This window comes from Manis pentadactyla, chromosome 11 (genome assembly GCF_030020395.1).
Source record: "Manis pentadactyla isolate mManPen7 chromosome 11, mManPen7.hap1, whole genome shotgun sequence".
Lineage (NCBI taxonomy): Eukaryota > Metazoa > Chordata > Mammalia > Pholidota > Manidae > Manis > Manis pentadactyla.
In genome coordinates, this window is record NC_080029.1 from 96826825 (window position 1) to 96832824 (window position 6000).

Sequence of the window (6000 nt, forward strand, 5' to 3'; positions counted from 1 at the left end):
GAAATGAAAAACATTGAGTTGAGACTCAGAAGACCAAATCTGAGCCTAAACTCTGAGTTTTGGGGCTGCGTCACTGTGAGGGAGAGGGCAGTTGTCTTAGGTATCAAATAAAGGGATTGGATTAAGTAGTCACAACCACGATTCTGAGACCTGAAAACATAGTGTTGTTATCCACCCATATTTTCTGGCTAAGAAAGATAGGAAATACTTCTTTGGCCTTAGACCTTCCACTCTTCTGAGTGTATCTCTTACATTTTCACTGGGACAAAAGAAGAAAGAGCCTGGCTTCCCAGAAGCTCCACTCAGGCTGTCCGGCCACCTTGGGTCCCCTCCTGCTGATTCTCAGCCTCACCGGAGAGGCAGCACACTGTCATTTTTGTTTTAGCTTCACAGCTTCCGTCTTCTCTTCAGAGAGTGTCACACTGCATATTTTTTAAATTGATAAAACAAATTTGTTGATGAAAAAACCTGCAAATGCTGAGACATGTGAAGGAAAAATAATCACAATAATAAAAAATGATGTATCTGTGACATTCTACAGATATTAAATCATTTTCCTAATCCTTGGCTTGTTCGGTCTTCATGCTAATTCTGGTTTTCACAGAGGAGAAAACTGGGGATCCAGATAGTTTAAGTGATTTTTTTCCCTAGTGATTTACCTAGATTATCTCATACCTGCAAGTGATTAAAAGGCAGAAATGGGTCTTAAAGCATCACTAAATCCATGCCACAGATCAAGGGTCCAAAAATCACCAGACAATCCTCGTTGTGGAATGGCCCCACTCAGCTGCATGAGACCCTAAAGACATTGTACTGGAGTGTAAGTAGACCCTCTTCTGTGCTGTCCAGGTAAGATTATGGGAACTGGCATCCTCTCTCTATGACAAGGCATCAATAATTTGCCTTTATCACCAGTTATCATCATCTGCCCTTGGCAGCAACCAGCATGTACTCAGAGTCTTCATACTATTTCTTATGATACAGAGATGCTCTCTGAAATGCACCCCCATATCCCAAAACCTGTTTCCTAGGCATATCTTATGTTCTTCAACTGAATTGACACTCTTGACTTACTCGAGTTCTTGTATTTTATGTCACATCACTTATGAATTCTGCTGTAAACTAAGAACAGGATAGAAATGCAATCAATAAATTCACTTTTTTATATGGAATCATGGGTACTATTTAGTTAATGTATTGCCCTTTCTAGATGACTTGCATGCATTCAAAAGACTTTCTGTCCTTACCCTTGAAGAAGTGAGGCCAGTGACATAAATGGAGTTACCTGGATACATCAAAAAGCCAGATATTTATTGGTTAGAGCCTTGCCCACTGCCCTAATGACTCAATGTAGACAGTTATTAGATGGCATAGTAGAAAGAGAAAATATATATGCAAACCATACATCTGATAAAGGGTTATTATCTAAAATACACAAGGAATTCATGGCCTCAGCAGCAAAATAAATAAATAACCTGTTTAAAAAATGGACAAAGAAGTTGAATAGATGCTTCTCCAAAGAACTTATAAAAATGGCCAACAGGTATATGAAAATATGCTCAACATCACTAATCATCATGGAAAAAAGGAAATGCAAGTCAAAACCAATGAGATCAACCTCACAGCTGCTAGGATGGCCATTATTAAGAAAATAAATGTTAGCAAGAATGTAGAGGAACTGGAAACTTTATACACTGTTGGTCAAAATAGAAAATGGTGTAGCGTTTATGGAAAACAATATGGAAATTCCTGAAAAATTAAAAATAGAAAAATCAGATGATCCAGTAACCCCACTTCTGTGTATTTACTCAAGAGAACAGAAACCAGTTTCTTAGAGAGCTATGTGCCTTCCTGTTTGTTAAAGCATTACTCACCATAGCCAAAAGGTAAAAACTGCTTAAATGCCCATTGACAGATACATGGATAAAGAAAATGTGGTACATACATACAACAAAATGTTACTCAACCTGAAAAAGGAAGGGAAATCTGACACATGCTGCAACACGAATGAACCTTAGGATATTATGCTGAATGAAATAAGCCAATTACAGAAGGACTAATACTGCATAATTCCAATTAAATAAGGTGTCTAAAGCAACCAAACTCATGGAAGCAGTCAGAGGTTGTGGGGTGGGGAAGGGAAACCAGGAGTTGCTGATCAATGGGTGTGGGGTTTCAGTCATGCAAAATGAAAAAGTTCTAACGATTTGCTGTACAACATTGTGCTGATAGTTAGCAATACTGTACTTAAAGATCTGTTAAGAGGGCAGATCTTATGTTATGTGTTATTTATCACAATAAAAAAAATTGAATGAGTGAATAAATGGGTGCATGAGTGCCGGTTTCAGATCAACCTTTGTCATTCAATCACTATATGACACTGGACATAATATTTAAATTCTCTAATCTTTAGATAGTATTATCTTATACACAGCAATGATGTGAGGTTGAAATGAAATGATTATTCATTGCAAAATATTATAAAATGAAAGGTGGGTTTATTATTGTTACCATAAACTGTGTTAATATTTCCCTACCTGAGGGAGAAATGGTCATGAGGAGTGGTTGATGTTGGCAAAATTTCTCAGGTGTAATCAGTAAAAAAAAAGTATTTATTATAAAAATTAATCTCTAAGAAAAAGATTTTAGGTCTAATGGCCGAGTTGTTACAAATAATATTCAATTTTTATAGAAGCCAAGTTTCAGCTCCATAACATTAATCTTATTAAATGTCATTGAGTAAGGTGTGATTTAGGGAATAAATATAAAACCCTAAAGGGTAAAGTTAGGTCAGATTTCTCCTCAACCAGTTGATGTGTCAGGAGACAAAGGCTCCACAGCCCGACCTGAGCAATGTCACTTTTGTGTCAGTTATGTCCGCAGTACTCACATCATTCTGAATCTCATCTTCAAATCACAAAAGAAAATATGTAAAACATTGATGACCTCAGTGACTGGCTTCCCTCTTTATACCAACATTTCCCAGGCTTGGTTTACTTACCCTGTATACTGAGTCTTGGATGGTTGCTTGCAGGATGGCTCGGCCATATCATCCTACACAAGCAAATGACCGATTAAACAATTGCAAAACAATTGGTATTGTACTCAAAGAATAATACAACTCTGCCAAGTAATAATATCCCACTTAAGCTGATCATTTTTTGACATGAGTTCATTTTGCCTGAGCAGCACATAAAACTCTCCTCACAAATATCCACTGAGAGAAATTAAGATGGAAAGCCTGGACACCACAGAAATATCATTTGAGAGAAGGGGACAGATTTCCACAGCAAAAAAACCTGTTCAACACTAACGCTAAGCACATAAATGCTGTTGATTTATTTCCTGAATACAGTGAACTTGCTCAGGTCCAATTCCCATAGCTGCATCCAAACAGCAGACTGTGAAAAGAAATAATTAGCCTGTGTGCATATTTTCATGTCAAGATCTCCACCTAAAATGGTGATGTCCAAGTTCTGAAAATAGAAAAGCCAGTAGTTTGTGAAAATCTCAAAATTTTTTGCATTGTACTATAAGCTCTGCATTTGGAAAGCAGAGCAGTTGCTGTGATTAGTACCTACTGTTCATCTGACTGTGATATGTTTTAGTTGTTTATCTTATGTGCATTCTTTTCAGAAAAAAATCAACCCTCAACATTTTATTTGGTTTGTATTGGTATTTGCTCAGTTTTTATGAACAGACACCGTACAACTGTGCACACCCAACATGGTTACTCTAGTTATGAGTATTACATGTCTAAGCACAGCTGGACTAGCACATGAATGATTCATCCTTCTCTGGGAGTCCAGACATGGAGGCTATGGCTGAGTGAGTGAAATAAAGGAAATGCATTGTGTCTTCATTGAGTTCAGTTCTGGGAAGGTGTAACTGATGTTACCTCTTTGTAGCCACATGCATTTAATGACACTTCTAAGGTTTAGTGCCTGGTGATAGCAAAATCCAAGAGGTACTAAAGACATACAATAAAGAGACAGGATTCTTTAAAGGGATGAGTATGTTTTGTATCGATTGATATGGAGTCATCTTCAGAATGGCAGGCTCAGTGGTCTTCACACTTAAGGAGTTTTAGCAGAAAGCATTGTAGGCTGCATTCCTGTCTCCTTAAAAGATGCTGATGCCTCCCAAAGGCCACATCAAACACTGCCTGCACTAAAAGGGTAGTCATGCTTGCATTATCTTCATGTGGGTTATGCAGTTTTATGGAATATTTCCCAGCCTAGTAATAAAAAAGGCAACAGCAATAATAACAACTTATCAGCATTTATTGAACGCTGACTACATGTTTGGTGTTGTCGTAAAAACTATGGATATATGTATATCCATATTATAAAATGATTTTCTTGTTAAAAAAGACAGGGACTATACCTATTGTACAAGTAGTATTGAAGCACAGAGATATGACAGAATGTAAGCTCCATGAAAAGAGGAGTTTTTGTCTATTTGGTACACTGCTGTGTTTCCTAGAGTCTAAAATATGCCTGGCATATATCAAGGGCTCAATAATTATTTGTTGAATAAATACATGAATGCATCAGTTATCCAATTATAATTGAAAGTTAAATATTTAGCAAATTATAAGACCTTTTAATATGGGAATTCCATTTTTATGATTTGTATTAGATTTATCACAAGTAAAATCAGTTTCAGTTTTCAATCTAATAATTGTGATAGAAAAATAGAAGTTATTCCATTCACCCATTTATTTGTTCATTCATTCATTCATTCACTTAAAATTGACTTTTAAAATATTCATTAGATGGATTCTATACACCAGGCTTAATGCCAAATACCACAGACATAAAGAAACTTACTGCAAAAACCAGTGATAAACAAAATGAAATAATGATTGTGTCACAAAAAAAGAAGGAAGGAGAAGAAAGAGTGTACTAAAATCCAAGATTAAATAATATGTTGAAAAACTCATACCTTATTCTGGTCCTTCTCAAAAGGCCCCACTGAAGAATCCCCAAGAGCAGATGGGAATGAACCTGTCTTCCCAAGGGGTCTGGCTGGGTACCATGAAGGACCCATTTCAAGCATTAACTACTTTTGGAGAGTCATCTTTGATCATAAAATTCATGAAGTTTTTGTGCAGTAAGTTTTTCCAGAATTCTGGAAAACAGAGCCTAAGGCAAGTGCTTTTCATTGCTAGTTCTTCATTGTTTAGTGTAATTCTAGGGAGGCAGGTGTGAAGGAGAAAAGGGAAGAGTTAGGAAAGGCAAAAGTGAGAACATGGGGTCACGTCACCACGTTAGCTATCACTTGTAGCAAACAGAATGAGTGCCTGGTCTGGCCAGAAGTCTTTTTAAAGGTCATCTGGGGACTACTATGTTGTTGAACAGTCCACTGGAGGGCTTGAGGGGTGGGAAGAGAGGACTTTGTCTGCTGGTCTCCATCCATATTTATCAAAATTTGCCTCATATGGAGTTAACTCCCCTGCTTTCTGGAATGGAGCACACAGCCTCTTCAAGAGGCCACAGAGCAAGTCACACCTACCACAGGTGACATAGTTCTTTGAGTCCAGAAGTAGTAGGAGGGTCCCTGGCACACCGAGCAGGAGCCTCAGACCGAAACAGCTATGGTAGAACATGTGCCCCAGGATCTTGGGCGCAGGTGGACCTGACGCTGAACATCTCAGGAGTCTAATACAACCTACATGATCCATGTTCCTGGTTTAGCTTTACAACCCCTTGAGACTCCACTCAACGCTGCAGAGAGAACTCATAATGGAGGAAAAACACAGCCTGATTAAAAGAAGCATATCTGAGAAATGGGACAGAGATTTGGAGGAGTGTATTGATTACTGGCATGGAGTCCACTGGAGAGAGGTGGGTCTGGATTTGCAGAGAGGATAGAAATGAAAATATTGGACATTATTTACTTATTCAAATGAAAACGTGGTTAGTTGCTCTCAGCTACTGTCCGGGTGGAAGAAGTGGACGATGCATTCCTGCACAGTGCAACACACTTTACTAAGAA